Source organism: Polypterus senegalus, chromosome 7, assembly GCF_016835505.1.
Source record: "Polypterus senegalus isolate Bchr_013 chromosome 7, ASM1683550v1, whole genome shotgun sequence".
Classification (NCBI taxonomy): Eukaryota; Metazoa; Chordata; class Cladistia; order Polypteriformes; family Polypteridae; genus Polypterus; species Polypterus senegalus.
The window spans coordinates 141,583,356-141,609,682 of NC_053160.1; the positions used below are offsets into that span (position 1 = coordinate 141,583,356).

The window sequence follows — 26,327 nt, forward strand, 5'->3', positions numbered from 1 at the left end:
GATGAACAGATGGCCGGACATTCTCCTTCAGGATTTTTGGTAGACAGTAGAATTCATGGTTCCATCTATCGCAGCAAGCCTTCCAGGTCCTGAAGCAGCAAAACAACCCCAGACCATCAAACTACCACCACCATATTTTACTGTTGGTATGATGTTCTTTTCTGAAATGCTGTGTTCCTTTTACGCCAGATGTAACGGGACATTTGCCTTCCAAAAGTTCAACTTTTGTCTCATCAGTCCACAAGGTATTTTCCCAAAAGTCTTGGCAATCATTGAGATGTTTCTTAGCAAAATTGAGCGAGCCCTAATGTTCTTTTGCTTAACAGTGGTTTCGTCTTGGAAATCTGCCATGCAGGCCGTTTTTGCCCAGTCTCTTTCTTATGGTGGAGTCGTGAACACTGACCTTAATTGAGGCAAGTGAGGCCTGCAGTTCTTTAGACGTTGTCCTGGGGTCTTTTGTGACCTCTTGGATGAGTCGTCTCTGCGCTCTTGGGGTAATTTTGGTTGGCGGCCACTCCTGGGAAGGTTCACCACTGTTCCATGTTTTTGCCATTTGTGGATAATGGCTCTCACTGTGGTTCACTGGAGTCCCAAAGCTTTAGAAATGGCTTTATAACCTTTACCAGACTGATAGATCTCAATTACTTCTGTTCTCATTTGTTCCTGAATTTCTTTGGATCTTGGCATGATGTCTAGCTTTTGAGGTGCTTTTGGTCTACTTCTCTGTGTCAGGCAGCTCCTATTTAAGTGATTTCTTGATTGAAACAAGTGTGGCAGTAATCAGGCCTGGGGGTGGCTACGGAAATTGAACTCAGGTGTGATACACACAGTTAGGTTATTTTTTTAACAAGGGGGCAATTACTTTTTCACACAGGGCCATGTAGGTTTGGATTTTTTTTCTCCCTAAATAATAAAAACCATCATTTAAAAACTGCATTTTGTGTTTACTTGTGTTATATTTGACTAATGGTTAAATGTGTTTGATGATCAGAAACATTTTGTGTGACAAACATGCAAAAGAATAAGAAATCAGGAAGGGGGCAAATAGTTTTTCACACCACTGTATCTATCTATCTATCTATCTATCTATCTATCTATCTATCTATGTGTTTAATAATATAGTTTTATGTTTATAAAATCTTTGTTGTTTATTATTTACTTATTTAATTATTTATCTTTACATGTATTTCTATGTAATTTAAAACAAATGTTCTTTAAGCAGGTTGTTTAAAAAATTCTAAACTGGACAGCTGAAGTTCTTGTCACTATACTAAGTAATTAATGACTGGCTGTAACTGCTGAAGCAAAGGTTTCTTTTGGAAAAGGTATCAGACATGCTTTAGAGTTTGTTTGTTTTTTACTGTAAATAGAACTTGTTGTTTAATTAGAAAAATTGCGTCTTCAGAATGACATTTCGTCCTGAGTAAAAACGGTGTTAATTCTGCCACTGCACCATGCAATGGGCCACACTAAAACGGAGCTGCCCTCCCCCACGCTTGACTGGGGCTTCAAGTTAACATGTCTGGAACTCATTCCCAGTGTTGCTCCATACCCATATGTGTCATCCAGATGGAAATCGTTAAAAGCAAGATTCATCCGTGAATTTTGCAGTTCTCCACTAGGCAGACTGCTTTGAAATCATTTTCTCGCCCTTCTTTTTTTCTGCACTCGCTGTTAATTCTGGACAGCAATGAATTTCTCTCCTGGCCACCTTTACGTTTGAACCAAGCTAAATGAGTACACTCATTTCAGAATTTTGTGTAGTAATGTAATAAACATATTATACATAACATAAATTGTGTATTGCATATACATTTTGCAGTTGATGCCCTTTACCGTGTGTGTGTGTGGGGGGGGTTATCACATTTGTCTTTATAATGGTTAAATGTGTCTCTGGCACATGATTACTCATGCATTCTTCTTATGGAGTGGTAATATTAAAAAGAAATTAAAAAACACCTTGGTAAAACTTTCTTGGATTGCTCTACATTTGTACATTTTGTAATTATTAGTATCAGTTGTTAAAAGAGCACTTTTTTAAAACTGGGAAACTGTATATAATGTTACATATAATATGACAGACTTCCATAAACTTTAGTTTTCATTAACAAAAATCTGCTTGTGACCTGCACAACTAGTAACATGACCTGGTATACACATATTCTAGAATATATGGGCTTTTTACACAGTATGTATGGTGATGCAGTGGTTAGCTCTATTTACATGTCAAACAATGTAATTCTGTCTGAATTTGTACATTTGCTCATGTTCGTTTTTAAGGGCATTCTGCTTTCTTGCCATATCCCACATGCTTGTTATGCTAGTGTGTGCTCTGTGAGGCAAGCGCATCTCACTCCGGGCTCATTCCTGCCCTGCGTCCAGTATTTCCAGCACAGTCTTCAGATCTGTGCTACCATGTACTTTATAAATTTGATATATAGATGGTTACACAGACGGCTACATTTTGTGGTTAAGGTGCCTCAAGAGCTTGTACTTATACCAGATAATTATTGGCCCCCCATTGGCTTTTTGTATTCTGCATGAAATGTGTCCCCCAACTGTTTTCAAGTACAAGTATTGTAGGCAAGTAGTTAAGGTAATGGCACTGTTAACCTCACCTCTCTTACCGTGTGAGTTCTACTGGTTTAGAAAAATATGTAAATTATTGTAATATTGTAAGTTGCTTTGGTTCAAAGGTTCAGCTAAATTGATGCATGGAAATTAACATATTTCTCCCATACTGCTTATTGTGAGTATGCTGTTTTGTTTTGTAATGGCCTCCTTTCCTGGGATACTCTTGAACCCTAAATCTTATACGGTCCAAGTAACCGAAGAACTGAAGTTGGCACTTGCTAAAAAATGTAAAAAATGAAGCGTCATTGTATGTAGTTCCTCTCAGCTACTATCACTGTTGAGTTAAGCCACAATTACTTATTAGTAATTTAAGTCAATAATGACGGTGGCCATTTTTCTAAAAGAAAATAGAACTGAATGCTGTTAAGCATTAACTCATAATCTTGAAGTCTACACAATTTTTGTATATCAACTCTATTATTGTTTATGGCAGTGATGCTTTTTTTGAAAGTACGGTTGGAGCCGAGTAAGGAGTGAATAATTGCAGAAGATTCTGAAAAACAGATTCTCCATACATTGCCTCAGAGCTGCTGTGTTATTCTTTTCAATCTGTGATTTATTCAGTTATTTTAAAATAACTTAACTGTAATCTGAAAGGCTGTGTTCTGAAGGGCTGTATTCACGCACAGCAGGAAAGTCATCCCAAGTCTGAATGTGATTTGCTTGCATTGTGATTGCAACTAACCTGGCACCTAATTACTGTCTGGATGTCATTAAGTTTGGAATGACGTTTATGACATTGCAGTTAAAGGGCAGATGGCTACAGTACCAGATGTTGGACTGTAACAAATATAAAAAGTACACTTAGTTTGTGCTAACTTCAGATTACCTCCTGTCACCACTCCACTCTCTGCCTACACTATAGTTTCAGAAGAGTGTGTAAGCACAGCATTTCAGCGTGAAAGCATATACGTCTCTTTGTGAATTTGTGTATGTGAGAGGCATGTAGCTCTGTAGAATACTTCTTTTGGAGACATGTTTTAAATGTGGATTTCGGTCTCCATGGGGTATCTTTCAACTTGGAGAGGATAGGATTTTCTAGTACGTTCCAAAAACTGTGATATTTATGGAATATTATTCAAAAATAAATACTGCCATGCATATAGAGTTCTCAAGTAAAGCAGGATATAACTAAACATTTCAAGTGTTTCCAAGTACTTCCTGTGCCAGGGTTACGCTGTGGATATATTATCATGTTTTGGTCTAGGGCTACATTTTATTTATTAATGCTGTCGTGGCTGTGGGAACAATAGAAGCATCTATGAGTGTTCATGAGAGCAAGGGTTATTTGGTGCTATTTTTACAAGAACGGGCTGATTTGTCTTAGGCTATTACCGTCTATTACTAGTGAAAGTCTCCTGCAAAGGTGGGAAGCAGCGAATGCTGGCATTCTGCCTAAAGAGAAATCAATGAAACAAATTAATCCTTCGCAGGCTGCAATGACACAGTAATCCATCATTCAGAGCTGCTTTTATACACCAAATCATGGAGCAGGCAGAGAGAAAAAGCCCTAGGGGACAGAACAGACAACAACTTACACCAACACTGGGAAAATACTGAGGAATCAGTTGATGCGAGAAGGATATATTACAGCTGATTTTTCTTAAAAAAATTAAATAGACAAACACTTCAAACACATTCACCTTCACCATATCTCATGTACTAATTGATGCCTAATCCTTTCTTTCTGAATAATCCCAACAATAAACACATACAGAAACACAAACATACATATAATTGTACATATAGATGTGTGTATGTATATTTAAGGGACATTGAAAAGAAATAAATTGAGAGAAAAAAATGAAAGCAGCACAGATAATGAAAAAAGTGAATTACTAAGTAAGTGGATGGACATTTCAGATATTTACACTACTGAATTTAGTTTTTAGTATTAATATACTATATTGATTACTATAGTTGTTCTAATTATATTGACAAGCACATGGGCTAATGTATAAATAAGGCTAATCTACATTTTTACATATGTGCTACTAATCTGTCCACTTTTTAAGTATGCTTAGTCAAATTTTCATTTTCACTATGCCCTCCTAATTGCTCTCACTTTTTGTAAGTAAGGCACAATGGATGTTGTAGAAGTGAATAATGCAGGTTTGCTTTCTCCATAAATAGTTAATTTATTTTAAAAAATCAAATATTTATAAGCATAGTATACAGTAATGGCACAAATTCTTATAATATTGTTTAAAACCTATGAAATAGTCAAACAAATTAGTTACAGATTTTTTGTAGCATAATTTAAATTAAAAAAAAAAAACCCATATGACTTACATTTTAAAATTTTTAAGTAATATTTGTTACTATCATTTTATATTCTTTTATTATATTTGGTCAATAAAACACATTTTGCAGTAAGAGATCGTCTACTGCGCTGGGCTGGCGCCCTGTCCGGGGTTTGTTTCCTGCCTTGTGCCCTGTGTTGGCTGGGACTGGCTCCAGCAGACCCCGTGACCCTGTAGTTAGGATATAGCGTGTTGGATAATGGATGGATGGATGCATGGAGATCATCTATCCATTTTCTGTACCCACTTTATGTAATTCAGGGTTGTGGGGGCCAAAGACTAACTGAAGAACATGTGGTGCAAGACAGGAAGCCACCTTGGACACAAGTACATCATAGAGCACACACACACATAACCACACTTGTTCAAACTGACTCAATTTAGAGATGACAGTTAATGTAAGGTACAAATCTTTAGGATGACAGAGGATAACCCAGAGTACCTGTAGCCCCACTGATATGACGAGAATGTGCAAACTCCATACCGACCATGTTCAGCCTGAGATTCAAACCCGATCCCCTGGAATGGTGAAGAAGCAACACTTGAAACTGCTCCCAGAAATCACGTGCATAGGAAATTTTATGAATAGAATAATTTATGAAATACAGTAAGACTTATTTTCCTTTACCATTTTAAAGAATTTGTAAAGAATAATATACTATATATTAGTCTACTTTATACTTTAAACATATAAATGTGAAAGTAATCCTGAGAGGTTCTGTAAAAGTAGATGCTTACTATACAGGATAAACAATGTAACAAAGCAAGAAATAGGCAATGAAGCTGAAAACAACAATAAATTATGTAAATTGTGACATATTATCAAACATATTTAAAAAAATATACAGCAGGTCTTGAGGTAAATGTGTATTTTTGAGTTGTCCTGTCCTCTCCTTCAGTATATCAGAGAGATGCAAAGTGCTGCTTATTATCCATTTGTTTCACTAGTACAAGACAAGCAGTGCTGTATGTATGATAGGACAGTTGCTTTTTAATGTGGCTGAACAGTTATATCAGTCTTTTTTATTAAACTTGATTTGACATAAATAATTATTTCATTTAATTGCAATACAGTTTGGAATAACTTATTTCAGTGTTAGTTGTATTTTTACGTCATAATCCTGACAATAAAACTATATGATGGATACAATTATATTTGGTTTTCTGTGTATATAAAGCAACATATAAAGATTCTAGAAAATTATTCCATACATTGTTCATAATAATGATAATGACAGAAAACTATTCCACTGAAGTTCAAACAAGCATACATGAACAATAAAAATCAAACATGAAACACACTCCCTCAGCTCTGAAGACTTCTTCCACATAGTGCGTAAAAAATTGCAGTACAATTAATTCCAAATTAAATCTGCAAAGTTACAAGTCTCTTCCAATTATACATTAAAAATGTACTGTATGTATATTATAATATAGAGAAAGTTAAATACTAGAAAAACAGGAATAAATGTGTTTTACATAGGAGATTTCATACTGACCACACAAGGTTTTACAGAGTCGCTAATAGTACAATTTTAAAACTGTAAAAAAAACTGTACAAGAATGATTCAGAAATGAGAAGTAAAATTAGCAATCAAACCTTCATATTGAAATAATTATCATATATTAAATGTATAGCTGTTTATCTGAAAGTGATATATAATTGAAAAAATAAGCAATTAAGTAAACTGTGAAAAGTATAGAACAAATATGTGAGCTCTCAAATAATAAATAATCACTTCATTGAAGGAGGCAATGAAAAAAACATGTTAATTGCATTGACTGCCATTTGTAATATAAAGAGTAAATACATTTCGGTGTTTTGTTTCTTTTTCATGCCATTTTACTATTTACTATTAGTCTCTTACATTGAAGATGGATGATCACAACTTGTCAAACAATCTAATGGTACATTTTTCTTATTCAGTTAACATTAATGGGTAATTCTACAAAACTGCTGATCCATGGAAGAACAGGTTTCATGCCATCGGTCTGCCTTTGCTTCCAGTAAAGGTCAATGTGTTGTGGCACTTAAAGTAGAGATGTGCATGCCGGCCAAAATAAAAAGAAAAGGAAAACAAGTATGGCATAGTCTCTATTCTCTAAGTATATACAGACATTAATCTCTGTTAATGGAGTGTAGTATTTATACACATCTGATCAAAAACCCTTAATTGTATTATTATTTTTTTATTTCATGGAACAATGCAGGATCAATTTTATTTGTACAATGCAAAACAATTTTAAAAAATAAAAGTAGTGTATACCTTTCAATGCATAGCAAAACAAAGTGATATTCTGCACTGTTTGATACGGGATGGAAACATGCACAAAAACATTCACTATCACTATTAATAACATTTTCTAATTGAATGCTTCAATGTGACTATCACCGAAGTTTATACTCTTGCCATTCCTTACATTGTTATTATCACAATTAGTATATTATTCCCAATATCATATTTTTATATTTATCAATATCCTGCTGGGATAACATGTTTAAAATTATTGCATACTTGTAATGATTTGTTTTGAAGTATGAATAAAGTAAAACAACCTATAAATTATCTGACAAAGTATTTTATATTTTTACGTAATGTCCATCCAGGTACCGTGGACCATTACTTTCTGGCAGCACTCATGATACGTCTAAAAATCATGTGTCCTATAATATTTTAATATCAATTATTAGTGTTAAAAAAATCATACTCATTTTCTTAGATTTGGAATTTTCCAGACACACATTGAGGATATCTGCATTTATGTTGCTGGTTAATCTGCTTTCGTGATAGTGTAGTATTATATTATGTTTAAAGTGATTGATGTGATTTTATTCAGAAGTGACTAAAATTGTCATGCATTTAATTGAAATTGAGGTTAGCAGTAAAGATTTCAAACATGCTTTGAGTGTCATGGAGGTAAAAAGAGGAAACAAGAACATGTTCTTAATGCAAAGTCAATGTCATATAAGAATGTCAAGCAACAGATGGCCTAAATGCTACCGACATCATAAATAAGCCTAATTTTCTTTTCTTAGTATAATATATGGGGCGGATGGAAGGAGGGATCTACTAGCAAAGTTGCAGAGCAGAAACACAGGTTTTGTAGCAGTAGCAGCGTATTAACAGTAGCATTACCAGTATTAATCTTAAGAAAGAATTTAAGTCAGAATGTGGCTTTACAGATGAAGAAAACTTAAAAGAATATTTGGCTGTTTGTCTGGTTCATTTAAAGTGGCAATAATTAACTAGGTGGAGAGAGTTTATGGCTCCACCATTAAATGAAGTATGTAGTCACTGTGCCTACAGTGTAAAGAAGAGGACTGGAGTAAATATGTGAAGGGAGCATGCAGATCTGTATCTCATCATATTGTTTTATCCTAAAAGAAGAAGAAGAGCAGGACTGGCATAACAAACACATAGCTAGTAATATTAACTAAGCAAAATATATATGGTTTGATGGGGAGGCTTCATATGAATGCAAAAGCAAGTCCAACAGAAAAAAAAAGTCATAATATAAAACTACGTCTGTTATTAGTGTTTAGATTCCTCCATCCATCCATCCATCCTAGCTTGCTTATACAGTGAAGGGTCGCGGTGAGGCTGGAGTCTATCTCAGCAATCAATTAAGCTTAAATTATTCTTAAATAGTATTTTTCAATGAATGCTAGTTTAGAGCACTGAATAGATTTATGTTTGTTCCTTTTTGTTCAACAAATCATGACAAAGTAAAATATATTAGGTGTTATTTGTCACCTGAGGTCAGATTAATCTAATTTTAGTACTTCGTGAAGACTAGATGATTGTTAGTTAACGCAAGATTAATAAAGTCTTTGAATTAAAAAAAAAAAAAGTAATGGCTCTTTGGATATGTTTCCATTAAACATCTAACTTTAATTGATGTTACTCATAATTAATATGTTTTAAGCCTTATGCCTCCTTTAATAGACCTAACGTTAATTTGGTGTCACATTAACAAGTATAATTTATGCTGAAATAATGTAAATTGAATCCTCACACTCAACAGGTTTTAATTCTTTAAAATATGGGGAAATATTGACAGAATATATCTATGTTAAGTTGATTCAACTCAATATGGAAATATCTGTGCTGTAGGCTTAATTTATCCATCTCTAATACAATTGACATAATTTTGTTAGATGTCATATTAGCTTTCTTTATGTTTAAACAAGGGCGCAGTGGTAGCGCTGCTGCCTCGCCGTTAGGAGACCCGGGTTCGCTTCCCGGGTCCTCCCTGCGTGGAGTTTGCATGTTCTCCCGTGTCTGCGTGGGTTTCCTCCAGGCGCTCCGGTTTCCTCCCACAATCCAAAGACATGCTGGTTAGGTGGATTGGCGATTCTAAATTGGCCCTAGTGTGTGCTTGGTGTGTGGGTGTGTGTGTGTGTCCTGCGGTGGGTTGGCACCCTGCCCAGGATTGGTTCCTGCCTTGTGCCCTGTGTTGGCTGGGATTGGCTCCAGCAGACCCCCGTGACCCTGTGTTCGGATTCAGCGGGTTAGAAAATGGATGGATGGATGTTTAAACAAAGCAAATAAATTTCATTTGCATTAGACTACCAACAACACTTATATAAATCAGCACGTCAAACATCAGTGCATATTGCCGTGCATATTGTCATTTGATTTAAGCTTTTTATTAATACTAGAAAGAGAGTACTGGACAGCAAAGTATTGTTGGGATACATTTCACTAATTTCCAATAAGAGAACACCCTCATAGTCAAATATTGGGGATGCACACCCATTTATAGAGGGCCAGGGAAAGACATACATAATATTATTTTTCTAAACCCTAAAAATGTGCACTTTTCCAAAAAAAAAAAGTGACTGGGATATGAAATTTAAATATGCCTACAGTTATATTATCTAGTGTAATTAGTTACACGGTAGTATTTTTATATGGGACATAATATGGGATATTTATGTAATATTTATGTAATATAGGATGTTTATTAAAAGCAGTTGATTTTCCAACTTCATTAATACACAATAACAAAACTTCTTAAAATGTTAGTTTATGGTTTGAGTAACTGAACGTAATTGAGAAATTTTCACATAATGGGAAAATTGTGTAATGGATGCATTTTAATTGTGTTCAGTTAACATGCTGTTTGTTTCATGATTAATTGATTAAAATAAATCTGAGTAACACAAATGATTTCTGAGTTAGATCAAAAAGGCAAAATACAATAGGTCTGACATGATTATATACTATCTAGGTGGATCAAATTGATCCTCTTAGGTTTTTGAACTCATACATGTTTAGTATTTACAGAAATAATTAAAGTTGTTAAAAAGTTCTCCATTAATGTGTAATCACTTGAATTAAGCCCACCCAAAGAATTCTTTTTCTAGGGTAGCTGTGCTTCTTCACATTATTTTATCTGTTATAAAAACAATAAAAGAGATAGAAATACAAATGAAAATTCAGATAATCAATCTAACAAAATGAGAATTAAAAGAAGGGAATCATAAATTCAAGTTAACAACATCCTGTGAGAAAATAAACCTGTGGGAGTTCCATAGTGTTTATAACATCCAAAGTCAAAGGCCGACTGACATTGAACTGGACCTCCTTCCCCAACACTTTTTCAAAATTAAATATTTTATAAATATTATTTACTGGCCAAAAATCATTGATATATACGGAGACAAAAAAGCAATACCATTTCCACAAACAAAGAACTGAGTCAATCAACTTTTGCAATGCTTTTGTAATGACGACAACGCATTTTAGAAACCTTACAAATGCCTAAAAAAATTATGTCAGTCATTGGCTAATTCACAAAGTCCAAAACTGATAGATCAATATAATAAATTTAGGAATGTACACTGTATACTGTCCTCTGTAATGTAAAGGCATTCATTTGTGGTGACTGTGGTGATGATGAGCTTCAAAAAGATGGGGTAGTGAAAACTTTAATATGTAACCTGCTAATCCAATGACTACTTGACATGAATACTTGATATTTAGCTGCCAATAACATGGGATGTTTTAAGTAGCTTCCATTCTTTATTTTCTACATAAGTTTTCACTGCCTTTGATGAGAGACTGTACTACAGACTTAGCTCAAGTATCACTGACTGTATTATGTGGGCATATGGAGGCCTATACAGCCTAATATCCACCATTCAAATTCCTGGTTGAGATGTCTTTAGAATTCAGTTGTCTATGAGGGCCTCAGCCTCTGTAATTTTTATAAAACTCTAAGCCCTCATTTCCTTCAGTGAGACCCATAAATTGGAAACCCACTCAGTCTGAATGAGACCAGAAAAAAATGAAACCTTAAGGCTCTAACGTTGTCAAATATTAATCTTATTTGTTAAATTACAGAATCTATCAAAACATTTGGTATATATTATCAAATAAAGCAAACTAAAATGCCTGTTATTTATTTACTGTATTGGCAGTAAAAACTGAACTGAATAATTAAATAATCAGGTATGTATAGAACAATTAAAGCAATAACCTCTGTAAGCTTCGAAGAGTAAAATAGCTCTTGCATGCTCAGATGTCATCTGGAACTAACTAGTTGCATTCTTCAGTGTCAAGAAGATGCAAACCTACCAATCTGTCTTCCTGTTGCGTATATATAGTTTTAAAAAGCAATTCCTCTTGCAGTTCTACAGCCCCGTGTAGTTTCATTTTAGAACTTTGTGCAATATTTACTCAGCTGTCTATGATTTCTGTTTACAAATGCATATATTTAGTATTAGTACATAAAATGCTATCTTAAATCTTCTTTTGATTTTTCTCTATTTGATGATTCAGGTGCTCTACTTATAAAATTATATCCTGTCTTAGTTATTCTTCATATAAATCTTTAGTCCCTTTTACTTTTCAGGAATTTCTTTCAGAGAACCAAAGCCTACCTGCTGTCTAAAGTAGGTACTCTTTCAGACATGGTCTCCAAGTGACAGGAAGGATTTAGATCTCTTGACAATATAACCAAATTTACAGGTTTTTAAAGAAATTTTAAATCGGATCCCAAGTGGTTTTTAAGGAAATGTTCTTATTATTGTGTCTGTCTTCATAAGAATGATTCCATATGCAATCAGATAAAAAAAAAAAAAAAAATTTAAATAAAGTAAGAAAACACTTAGCTTTGGGTTCAGCTTCATCAGGGCTGGCTAAACTTTATTCCTGCTTAATATATGCCTCAAACTTCACCTATACCCGTAAAAGGAAAAAAAGGTAAACAGATGTTGGCATTCAAAAGAAAAGAACTGGCTAGTCAGATCTTTAACTCCAGGAGTGGCTCTGAGGTGCTCCGATTGCAGCATGATTGAAGACAGGTCTAAAAAAAAGCACAACTGGCTAAATGTTCTCTCACTCTGAAGAAGGGGTGCCCGTGGTCATACTTTGATGAATCTGAATATGAACTGGGCCTTTTCAGTGAAGTGCCCCAGCTGGAATTAAACTGATCTAGCGCTATGATCTTATTGAGATAAAAGATGTATGTTTGTAATGTAATGTCCTCACTGCTGATGGGCCCAGCATCAGATGATACTCTGTTATAGTCATGTACAATATATCACACCCCTGTATATTGTAAAATGATCACTGAAGGGTTGGACTGCCTATCACTCTAAATCATCCTTTTAAACTGGACTTTTGTTTACTTCTACTTTACCACCAGTTGACCTTAACAAAGTTTACCTTATCATACTGTCACTTACATTATGTTACCTTTTTAGAACACTAATGAATAAATGAGTACTGTGTTTCTGTCAAGATAATAAATAATGTACTGTATGTGAATTTTTGTTTTGCAGGATGCATTGTGTTTTTTATGTATGTTTCAAGCCAGAAATATGGATAGTTCATCTGCATAGTGTAGCGTGTTATGTTACCGTTTCCAGATTTTAGTAGTAAAGATATATCATTAAGGATCTCTGTCTTCTATGCTGTAGCAGCATGGTTAATTTCTACATGAAAACGATATTCCCTGACATTTTTGTATTCAGAGGTTGTATCCAGTCATCTGTAGTTGTAAGCCATGATATGAAAGTAAACTTTTCAGCAGGATGTATTATGTTGTGAAGTACTCAATATTCAACATTATAATATGTCATCACTTGAAAACAAGATAATCAAGTAATAATCAAAAGTGCTCAGATCCAAGCTCCAGTGCCGAACATATCGCAAAAATGAGGTGCAGACATAGCTGCCTAAAACAAACCACTGTCTACAATGTAATGTTAAGTGAAAACTATCAACTAAGAAAAAAGTAACCCTAGTGAATACTTTGTGACCACTATTGAAATTCTGCAGTGACCAGTGACTAATAAGTGAAGGGTATGTGTTGCCTTATTTGTCCTTAAACAAATATAGCCTACAATCAAAATTGCACTGTAGTATTCTCACCTTGAAAAATGACAATAGGTGAGTGAAGAATGCAATTTTAGTCAATTTAAACAATGTTTTATTATTATAGAGACATGTATACTGCTTGGGTCAATACCATCCGATGGTCCATAAAATAATACAGCGAATAGAACTCTCTGCCTTATAAGGCCCTGTCATACCAAGTCTTCTAGCAACTTTATGCAAAACTGTGTATGCATTAAGCAGGTAACATACACATAGTTTTATTACCCTTAGGCAACTGGTTCAATTATGAATGTTTCAGGTACCTGACTATTAATCTGTAAAATGTCCATCAAACGACCGTGGGTGTGGATTCAAGTGTTCCATGAATTGACTGCAAACAATAACATACGTAAACCAGACAGCATCTACGGTAGTAGAGCATTACAGTTTGTTAAACAGAATCATTTATTTCAGCCATGATTTACTGAAGAGTATTTGTCTGTCATGTGCAGAGAACTAAAACGGGTCTAATTCCATGTATATTTCCTTGAAAGAGTCATATATCGCTAACATTTACACCCAAATTGCCCTGCCACTGTGATTAAGGTTTTTAAGACTGACAAAGGAAGTTAAACAAAGTCTTCCTAAAATGTACTTTTGAGTTAAAGATATAGGCATATGCAGTTAGAGGAAGAGTATTTTTTTTTTCTTTAAAATTAGCAATGTAGTTTTACCTGAAAGAAATGTAATGCGCAGTAGACAAAATATTGTTTATCATCCCTCAAAATTATGAGACAAAATCTTTGTAGGGAAACAAAATGACGGTAATGCCCACTGCCGCAGAAATTAAGAAAAGGAAAGATAATGTTTAAGTGTAGTAATCAACAATTATTTGATATGGTTAATTTTATAGTGCACACCTAATGAGAGTTTAGTTCTTCCGTTAATCATACTAACTTATACGTAGTAAGGTTTTAATTACTTTGTCTCGATTGCCAAATTACAAACACAATGGCATTGTTAATGATGTCTTAAAATATAACAGGTCATATGAACTTCTAAGGCTGACTGAAGAATTTTAATTTTACAACACTATTGACAATGACTTCTGGTTGTGGTAAAAGATTTATTGAAACATAATATTGGAATTTAGATGTGACTGTTTTAGAAATTTACTCCTGATGTAAACTAGTCGAAATATCCCCTTTTTGAAAATTGGTATCAGTTCTTAAGATTTATCAAAACCAACAGAAGTCAAAAAATTAAGACCGATTTATACGTTCTGGACAAATTGTGTGAACTTCTCCCACAGCAAAATGTTATTCTGTTCACAGAAGTAAACTCACAAGCGAATCATTCTACTGTACAGTACTACGTTCTAGGCCTGCTTAATCCTGAGCAGGGTCATGGGGGACTTGGACATTAACCCAGCAAGCACAGGGCACAGGGCAGGAACAGTCCATCGTATGGCGAGCACGCACACACACACCACGGCCAATTCAGCATCGCCAATCCACCTAACCTGCATGTCTATTTGTTTCATATTGTGACCTTCATCACTGCATAGTGCTCTAGACAGAAAACAAAAGTATAAATCAAAGCAATAAAAGATGATACACGATCACATGATGAATTCCACAGGAACAAACCTTGAAGAGTCTAATGGAGCAGACGTAAACTGAAAGTATACTGGAACAGACAGACAGCAGTCTTTACAGCAGATCCAAATTTGACAATACAGTTAACAGATTTAGCAAATTAAAAATGCCAGACTGGAAAGGGACATTTCAAGGAAGCTTAAAATATGACTGCTGATGAAACTTCATAGGCAAATGTAGAAAGATCATTGTAGACAGCGGTAGCCTACAAGCAAAGTAAATGTTTGCTGAGAGCGATGAACAACTTTTTAAAACAGTGTAAAGCCTAGTGTCTGCGGATCTCAGGAGTCTGGCTGGTTGAGAGCAGGAAAGCAGTGAAGAAGGTCTTCAAATAAAAATCTTTCAATACACTTAAACGTATGAAAGTATTGTACAGGAAGAAAGAGTGATTGAGCCAGCTAAGGGGTGACATATTATGAAGCTCAGGCCATCTCAAAACCCAGACACTAGCTTATTGAATGTTTTGTAATATACAATTGAAATATATTTGCCTATTATTAATGCATTATCCTATTCAACACTGTGTGGATGCACATTGTAATCTGACCTGATTTTGTGTGGAAATGCCACCTTCAGTATGCTTTTTAATTCAAGTGTAGCTTTCCTTTCTATTTGTCTCAGCATTCAAACGCACTGGCCTTTTAGGTGGCTCACTTTTGTTTTCCTTATGATTCCCATCGTTTTATTGTCTGACTGCTATTAAGGTATTCTGACATTTATCTTTTTCACTGTAATATTTATTATTCTCAGCTAGTTTTAAATATTACGTTACTGTATAACTTCGTGCACTAGCTCAAACATCCACCCATTTTCCTTGACAAGGTTACAAATATTGAGCCACTTTTTTGTCAGTACCAAGAAATGCAAGATTGTATCCTCAGCACATTGATGCATACACCCATGCTTACGTCTACTGTGCTTGATATGGATGGATACTAGAGCACTCCACCACCACCATCACCACCATCACCACCCAGTGAGATACGTGGATTGGACCAGCCACTCCACCAGTCGTCTGGCCTCTGGTTTAAGCACTTGTGTTCAGTTTGAGAGGAATTAAAGCTAACTGTCTCAAACATGTTTCTTCATTTAATTACCGTCCCCATTATTAGTTTTTATTATTATTACATTTCTATATCTATTACTTCTATTTTTATATGACTTGCTTGTTTCTGTCAAAACTGAAACTAGAAGAACTTGACGGAAACTAGAGATGAATTCAGATCACATTCCGTGTGACTGAGTGCCCTGCGCAGTGTCTGATTAGATCAAAGGGATAATAAGGAGATTGAATAATTGCTTTGTAATTATGATGCACCCATTGCAACATTTTTTTTCAGAATATCCCTGACTATATCACTTCTGAAAAGATTTTTGCTACGTAAAATTATTTTGCTCAACTCCTGAAGCTTTATTGAAATACACAGTGCCCCAATTTAGCAGAGGTTACTCAAACCCAAAATAAAATATAGAACATAAAACACCACACTGGATGTAAGACTGCACATACTGCTAAGCAGTCTTTAGAAAAGCGCAAACATTTTTAATGTATACAATCTCAGTTTATTCTCAGTTAAAAAATAGTGTTTACTTTATTTCCTACTTAGTTTTAAAATGATGGCATGCTATTGCCAAGTAGCTGATTCAGATATCTTGGCGCTTCTAATGACATTCATGTTGTCTTCAGTTCCCAATGACAACAGCACTCTTCCAGTCCATGGATACAGTCACATGTAAATCTCTACCAATTAAAAAGGGCAGCCTTTAATATTAATTTTTAGGAGCATTTCCCAATAATTATGTAATCATTTAAATATTTTGCAGGAAAGAAGGCAGAGACTAGCATATAAAAATGGATACAACCTGAAATTGCAAATCACTTGTCATAAACTATAAACCAGCAAAAGAAGAAGGTGGCAAGAAGAAAAAGAGGAAAGACTAAAATGATAATCTTGATTTATGTCAAGAAACAGAAATCAAAATCATAAATTAATTCCTAATTTCTCAGAATAATATGATACTGCACACAATTAAGTACTGGCACAATTAATCACTTGTATTTTGTAGAAGTTTATCTGACAAAGCAAGTGCTCCTGGTCTAAGGGTCCTGATGCTGCCCCAGATGTAATAAAAATTATACATTTTACATTGACTTTAAACTTAATGCAATGAGTCCATATTTCACAAGACTAACTTACTGATTTCTGCCCTTTATCTGGCTTTTCTGGAGAAGTTATACAAACAGAAAAATGGCTGTTATAAAGAGCTCTCCCCACATTCTCCAAGTGTTTTCCAGCACTGCACTAGAAGAACTTATTTTTTCACTTTGAACTGTACAATGCTTTATAGATCAGGAAAACTGCATGACATATAATTTTTGCTTTAGATAATATATAACCAGGATTTTTCAAAAGTCCTTCGTAAAACTTTGCATGACCCAAGGTATTGTTTCATCATATGAAAAATGCATAATTTGTATGGAAGGTTGTTTTAATGCTTGCAGCATCATTAACATTTTCCAGATCTCATATTACAAAGGAATTCTGTGTTTTTAAAATATAGAGGCTGGTTAACAAAGTGTTTAAAAAAATAAAGTGTTTAAAAATGTTCAAATATTTCTCTTGAAAAATTTCTATCACCATGATGACTATTTTTCAGTTGCCTTTTCGGTTAATTTAACCCAGCAGGACCCATGCAGTAAAACATCAAGAGAGGTAAACGTAGCCTTAGTTTTTATGGAACCGTTTAAAAAAAAGGAGCTCATTACATCCGTCATTAATAACATCAGATAAGATTACATTAAAAACAAACAACACTGCACCAAACCAACAAAAAGAATGAGACTAAACTTGTGCTTGATCGAGAAAGGCTTTAATAATTAAATATTTACTAAAAAAAAAAAGTGTGTATTCAATTAGAAAAAAGGTGTATTTTAAAAAAGTCAACAATTGTATTATTTGTACGATTTACAGAATATTGAAATAAAATAACTGACTGACACATCGCTGATGAGAACAATTTTCTAACCTGCAACTTTCTCAGTCATTCCAAATAATAAAAAGAATAAAATGACAGAAAAAAGATAACTAACCATTTACTCTCTTTAAAATCTCCGAGATATTTGTGGGAATTAAGTAGAAATCTAATCGTTTTTAAAAGTATGAGTAGAAATATTTTGTTGCTTATTAAAATTGATCAACGGCACTGTTATATGTAACAATTAATAAAAATTCAAATAAACCTGCGCATAAACTGAGTTGTTTGAAGTGCTGTAGTACAACGAATTAGTTATATTGTTATGTTTCAAGAGTGCGTAGATCTGCAAATGTTTGATTTACAAAAAGTGGCAAGAGTGTTTAAATTATACGGTTAAATGAAACTTTGTAAAGAATATCGGAAAACTTAAGAGTAACAAAAAAGAAAGCTACATAAGAGTGAATGTTTGTACGATTAATGACTAATCCTCTTAATATACACAAAGTTTAGAAACGTAGCAAAACCTTTAAAAAGAGTATTTAAATAATCACTGTCGACGCCCACCATGATGCACTGCCACCGCCTTTATCTGTGCTCTGTCTTACAATCGAGACGTAGCCATCTCAGTACAACAACATTCGATTGATGGGTACTGCATTAGTATTTGTTTTTTGGATTTTTTATTTTTCCTAACGCAGAGCATGTACAGTAAACACAGAATTGCGATGGCCCCGTAATGTGTTTGAGCGGAACGCATACACTTCTTCTCAGTATGATTTCTCATTTATGGTCCTAAGACCCAATGACCCACGAAAGGTTAGAAAACGTATTTTAATTACTCTGCCGTTAATTATGCCGACAAAATCGAGCTCCAATTCATGGACATTGAGCTATTCAAATATATATATATATATATATATATATATATATATATATATATATATATATATATATATATATATATATAAATTATTTACTCCACGCTGTCTAGAAAGGATAGACAACTGGTTATTAGCACTGAACTCGGAGAGTGCATTATTTTCTATATACATTTCAGCTCTTAGCGGTTAGGCTTAATATTCATTTGTGGAAGTTTTCTTACTTGTCATCGCCGTTTATTGTTGATCCCCTCTTCGCTCGCTGAACTAGTCACACTTCACTCGAATCATCTTCACACACTCACCGGAACACCTAGGCGAAAGAAATTGGGTTTCAGTCTCTTCCGTTGGTGAGCTGGTACCGTGGACAGTAACTTAAAACAAAGTTCAAGACTACACTGCATTTATAGCTGCCTGTGGAGCCAAAACTGAGTGGATTTAAGTTTTAGACAAGCTAAAAGATAAGTAAAGAATTGTTGCCATATAGTGAAGCAAGAGTATGAATAAGGTGCGCGCAGTAAAGACTTCATGCTTATGTGCACCATCAACACTTCATGATTCTACTGACGTATGAAAGCAATTCCTTAAAATCATATATAAGTGTTTATTGGCTGAAACTTCTAATAAATGCTGCGCAAGGTAAACAATCCACGTATGAATTGAGTACATAGCTTGAATATTATGAATTTTAAGGTAAGGAACATAAAAATACGGACAAAATCTTTTTAAGGTGAAAAAGCTGTATATATACAGAAACCCGCTATCATACTGAAATTTTGTTAAAACGCTCAATCGCATTAATGCAATACTGAATTCTTTTATTTCCAGTTATTTGAGAATAAGGTTTGTTATTTCTAAAATTGACATAGATAGATAGATAGATAGATAGATAGATAGATAGATAGATAGATAGATAGATAGATAGAGATTGATTGATTGATTGATTGATTGATCTGTGTTAGTTATTTAATAAACATGGATCACTTAAGAATCACTTGATTAGAAACATTTGTTATTTCAGGAATATGTTTTTTTTTTATTTTCATGTAAAGGTATAACCGGATAATATCAGTTTATGATTCCTGTTTCATATCATGCCTGCATCAGTTATGTGTTTTTAAGTATCTTGACTTTTCTGCGATGGCTTATTTCTATGGGTTTATTTCCTTGACACATAGACAACATGAGCATGGGCAACATATGAATGTGTACTATTGTCATCTAATATGCTCTTCTCGAGTGGAGTTTATTCTTTTTTTAACTTTATTAGTTTATAACAATATAAGGAGGAAGATACCATAACCTGTTGATAGTGATTTTGTTTACCATTTTCCGATGGTTACGTTCGTTTTATTATAATTTCTTTATAAAACGACAAGCATTTCGGGAAAGAAAGAAAGAAAGAAAGAAAGAAATGTCAATTAGATTAATAATCAGCCCCTGCGCCTTTATTATTCAAAAGTTCTTAAAGGATCAACCTTTCCAAGTTTTATTAAACCTGGCATACTTGAGTCTCTTTTCTGTGCACTTCACACAGTACACATCACTCTGCTTTTAATTATATAATGAAGTAAACTGGATACTCTCTTCAACATGAAGCAGATTTCTTTAGAATGCTAATTTCTTTAAATTTATATAAAAAAGATGAACAAATCTGCTTTTTACCACAAAAAACGCGAAGTGCATATCCATGGTTTATTTGTGTTTACATTAAAGAACAATGGATGTTCGTTTAAAGAATAAAATGTGCAAATTTATTTATTAGCGATCTCAAATGAAAACGTATTTTATTTAATGAGACTTTGTAAAATTCTACATGATTTTCCTTTACTTTGTGAGTTATTATTATGGTATTCGTTGCTATTATTTTTGCTCTGTACTACTATTTCTCAGCCTAACAATATTTTTTCTCCCCCCACCCCCCAAGAAGAAAATAAACATCATTTGATGAAGTTTTTTGTTCAACGTTTTCATTTTTAAAGTGGTTTCACAATAGTCGCTATCTTAAACAATAAACAACTTTTGAATTAAATGGGTGTATCAAAGGTTAGACGGTACTATTCGAGCCGGGGCTGCTCTAAACAGTCCCTTTTTAAACGTGTGCTTGTGTGTATGTGTGTGTGTGAGTGTGTGTGTGAGTGTGTGAGTGAGTGAGTGAGTTAGGAAGAGAGTGAGTGTGTGAGTGAGTGAGTGAGTTCTGGAGTGGGTATTGCGCTGGACTGGCTCTCCATCCAGGCGTGGTACAAACCTTATGTCAGATGCTAGAGATGACTCCCCTTGACCTGAATTGGATTACGTTGTTTCATAAAATGGACGGATGAACAGATAATTTTCAAATTAAGATATTTCTTGGATTTTTTTTTGTGAGACTATACTGTAACTGAGACACAACTTGAGGAATCTTATTAACATTTTGCAAAGTATTCTCCTTCAATCGATGAAAGCGATTAAAAATGTTTTCCGTTCACATAAACAAGCAAATAACCTGTGTTTTAATTCCAGTGGTGTCTGTATTTCAACTGACAGTATTTAACGTTTACGAAAATGCTGCCTTGTTTTAATTAAACTACTAATTGTGTCGAAACCTCGAATTTGCAATTATTTCATAATAATATTAAGTATAATTAAGAAATGAACTGCAAATGAGCGGTATATTATATTTCATTAAGAAGTTAGTGATTAAGCTATAGTGGTACCATGCACAAACTATAGCACTGACACTAAACGATCCATCTCGTGAGTCACATTTAGTTAAACATTTAAAACGCCATGTTTTTACATTTTTCTAGTTATATATATATATAGTTATATATATATATATATATATATATATATATATATATATATATATATATATATATATATATATATAGTTATATATATATATATATATACACACACACCTTCCATGACAATACATTTTAACAACTAACCACCTTACTGTTGTGCATTTGTCAATCGTTTCTAAAAGCGGGTCTATTTCATACACAGTACGCAACAGATCTGCGCACGATACCACCATACACTCTTAAGTGCTAATAGATTTATGGTCTCTGTTTTGAGGCCCATCCACAGTAATTAGCACCCACGTTCTAAACAGATGATGGTTTTGTGAGCAATAAAGCAATTACCCATTCCTAAAGCTGACAGTCCTTCTAACTAAACTCAAACCACAGGATAATTGGAAAAGTCATTTCATCGTCATTGTGTGCAATTAGTCCTGCCAGGCTACACTAACTCGAAAGTTGCCTACTCAGTGACTGTTGGTCACTTTGCATCCAAATTACGTAAAGTTTGGTGGGCAATCGTATATTGACTAGACACGTGATTACTAATTTAAAGCTATTTTTAAACCCACCTCCCAAGCATTGACAAATTGAAATCTTACACAAACACTCAAAGCTTAATTCCTATTATCATCTGCATAAATAACATTTATCTGCTTCACTTCCAGAATATACATTATTTTGTATTTTTGACTGCTGCAAATTAATGTATACTGTATATGCACTTCAAACTATCTATCTATCTATCTATCTATCTATCTATCTATCTATGTGTCTTCTTAGTCTGTTTTCTATGAAGATGAGTTTTCTACGTACAGGTAATGTTTTATCTGATAACTTATAATTATACTGATGGGTAATATGTTTATGAAAAGCAAGTCTTGACATGTGTCTTACTAGATTTTTAATTATCTTTAAGTAAAATTATTTAACATCAAAGTAGAAAACATCCATATTATCCGGTTAAAAAAAACCTCCGTTCAATGTGTTAACTTTGAGCAAACACCCTGAGCTCGCTAAATTCTTGCTGACCCAGTCTAATTATGCAATTATGACTATTTGCATACAGACTATATATTTTATAAAGTTTGATGTGTCACGTCCGTATAACGACCTAAGGCAACACTTAAGCTATCCGTAAAGGACTTAAATTCCAGCAGTAAAAAAAAGAAAAAAAAACTTATCAGTTCCACTATAAATTCAGTAAGTGCTGATGTATATAAATTTTGTAGGATAGATAAATGCTCCCTTAAAACGGTTTTCCAGTTTCTCGTGGAGATCTTTTCCATTAACAGCGATTAGATTATGTCTATTGAGAGTTGCTGATCCAAAGAGAAAATGGCAGCAGATAAAAGGCGATTTCAAGTGACCTTCTCGTCCCTTTCACACCGACCTGAGCTCCAAAATAGCCAGGGATCAAGTCGGACAAAAGCCCCCTCTTCTTCCCATTCAAGTTCTAGAGACTCAAAGCAAAGTGGTTAGCAACAAAACCGCTAACTCACTCTCACATAGAGAGAGAAGGGGGAGAAGGAGAGGGTGAAAGAGGGAGGGAGGAGGTTTGTTTTTAACAAGATAATGCTACACAATACTTATTCCTGTATAATGAATACTTCTGAGATTAATAATTAAATAATCCCTAATAATGACATACATATTACGAGGACAAATAATTTGACGCAAAATAGTAAGCATTATGTCTTAATGTATTTAAACTCAGTTATTAAATTTTGCTGAGGGTAAATAAATATTTTAAAATTGACATGAAATTAATGGATATAATATATATCTGCTTGGCCCTTAATTGGCTCAATCAGAAATCATTAAAGAGTTAAAAAAAAAACTTGGATTACCCATATGTATACTTTTTAACAGCACACTTAAATAAGCGTAAGCATATGTGTAAAGTATTGATAAATGAGAAGTTTAGTCTTTTGTAAAAGTGTGCTTCAAATGGCTGTGTGTTTAAATCATAAGCCCTTGTTGCCCAGAACAAGAAGCGTATGACATTGAAAATTATTTAGTATTAAGAAAGACAAAAAGGTGAAATTGTTTCATCGAAAATATTCTACAAATACTAGATAGATAGATAGATAGATAGATCTCCTTTAAAAGTGCACGTATCTCGGCCCTTTTGGGATTCTTCTATAATAGGTCACTTTTCTCAATGTTCGCAGCCTTTAAAGATGCTGACCATTTCAAATGCAGATGTGTACACAAATAAATTCCTCTCGGCAATTTGTAACTGATGGCTGGGTAACATAAAACCTGTTTTTACAGGTGGCTTCTAAACAGTGACCTTTAAACATCATGTAGACAGTTAAAATCCTGCCTTAATTTTACATTAAATGGTTTGGATGTTATAGATGCAATTTTGCTTAATTTATGACGAAGATAGCGACAAAGAAGATGGAAAAACGGAGGGCAAGATTTGAACACGCAGCGCATTTATTACCATCTTCTCAAGGCAGTAAAACAATAAGCAGGCTGTGTGTGTGTGTGTGTGCGTGTGTGTGTGTGTTTTCCCCTGTTTTTACACTCATGTGTAAATAATGAACATCTATCTATCTATCTATCTATCTATCTATCTATCTATCTATCTATCTATCTATCTATCTATCTATCTATACTTAATGGCAATGTTATCAGTTTACTTGAATTAATCCTAAAGTGCTTTTGTTTTGTTGTAAATTGACTTAAATAGCATACGGTATAAACGTCAGAGAATGTTTTAGAGACATACAGCGTGTGACTTTTACTGATTTTATTTTCTTAGTTTATAACCTGCAACTACAGAACACGTAGTTCGGGTGTCATCGTTTTTGTGAGTTTATGAGTTGCTGTGGCCGTGTTTGGATTCAGTATCATTTAGATTCAGAAAAGTTCGACCGCATGATTTTAACAGTCTACATTTAAATTATGAAGCTGTAATTTAACTAAATTTAAAGACGAATTTCAAATTCGACAGACATTCTATGAGATAGAACAAACACTTAAAATGTTTTTAACATGACAAAATGGAATTATTAGGCCTAATATTACCCAGCTCGTGTATGTAAACAGTCTATGGGATGTCAATATAAGTACGAAACAGACTGAAATGAAAAACAATGGTGTCCATAAATATTTAAATACTATTCCAGCTTTACTGGAAAAACAAACTACAGAATTGCCAAAAGTTTAAGAATTTAAAAATATATATTTAAATGTAAAATATATATTAAACTCAAACAAATGTCCAACACCTCCTTTTTCCCGTCAACACATGTGAGTGAGTCTATCTGCGTGATTGTGTGTAAACCTCCGTTTTGGTTTGTGGTTATCTAAAATGTGTCTCTTGGTTGGTGATTAAATGAAACTGCACATTTAATACTTTAACCATATCAAATAAAAATATGCAAAAGTAGATCTGTTGACAGTTTTAGGTGGACCACTTCATATATTTGTCATTTTAGTATTTTCTGTTTCAAGTTTATACTGAACCGGAAACAATGAGTGCATTGCGGGTATGTGTGTACGCATGTTTACTTGGCATCCTGGATGAAATGAAATTAATAGAAGGCATTGAAGTATATAGCAATGCCAATGACTAAATATTCTCTTTCGTATAATTCCAGCAAAAATAAAACTTAGCAAATTGTTTAAAATTATCTAGAAATGTCTGTTTTCTTTGCATTGTAATATGAATTTAATATTCAAAGATGACCTAATTGACGACACATCCAACAATAAAGACTAGCTCATCAAAGTACAAGGACAAAAGTTCGTCCAACTTCGCAAATGCCCACCTCCACAAATACGAAAATTTTACATAGGTTTTGCATTTGCGGCCTTTATATACGTGCTTGACTTTTCCACCAGTCCTACATTACTTATTATTCGCGCTATCTGAGACCTTAAATAGTTCTTAGCTTTGAATAAGAAAAAGAATGAGATAGGAAAGGGCTAAAATGCGGAAACGTGCTAGCTTATTGATGCCGTAGTTTTTATTCGGTGCGTGCGTGTATGTCTGCGAGTTCCCTGAGCGAGTCGATCTTTTTTCCTGTTCCTTTAATCTGTTGACACTATCGCTTGGACAAACAGCATGTATCGATCTTCTCATTATGTGATCAAACACCAAACAGTGCAGGTGAGAAGCCCTCCGCTGGAGACTTTCCCTTGATGCACTCATTGCGACACTCACGCAATTGAGCGTATTCTATTACACATACAATAACATCCACGAAAAATTAAATATTTCATTTTGGCTCCGTTTTAAAGCACTTTTTCCACCAAGTGGCTAAAACATATACTATTTACAATCGGGACGTTTCTTTTAGTTTGAATGTGCTGTAATTGTATAATGGTGTTTTACATCATATTTTAAAAAGTTACCTCGATACTACACCGAGACCAAAAAATACAAAGAAAATGCACTTGCCTTTCAAAAATGCGTTTCCTGTACTTGCGAATCGGTGTTACTGGAGCTTCAATTATCATCCACACTTAAAGAAGGCTGAGAAGCTTTTTGATTTCTGTGTTACTGGGTCCACTTTCTGTCTTTAGCCTCGCTGTTTTCAAGCCATCGCTCTCTCTCTCTCTCTCCTTTCTTCACTCTTTACAATCTCTCGCCACTCTCCATTACTCTGTATTACTTCTCTCTCTCTCTCTCTCTCTCTCTCTCTCTCTCTCTCTCTCTCTCTCTCTCTCTCTCTCCTGCACATTTTATAGAGTAAAATCTTGATGATACACTAACAGAGGTTTCGCTTTGTCTGGTTTAATCTTG

General features: G+C 34.1%; 1 long non-coding RNA gene across 1 annotated transcript in view; it reads right to left on the reverse strand.

The window, feature by feature from the left end:
• LOC120532881 overlaps positions 1 to 23,035 on the reverse strand; it is a 35,656-nt gene extending 12,621 nt beyond the window's left edge. Inside the window, exons 1-2 of the long non-coding RNA XR_005634399.1 lie at positions 22,959 to 23,035; positions 19,004 to 19,092 (exon numbers count right to left, since the gene is read on the reverse strand). This is a non-coding gene — a long non-coding RNA (uncharacterized LOC120532881). The remainder of the gene's footprint in view (positions 1 to 19,003; positions 19,093 to 22,958) is intronic.
• Positions 23,036 to 26,327: the final 3,292 nt, after the last annotated feature.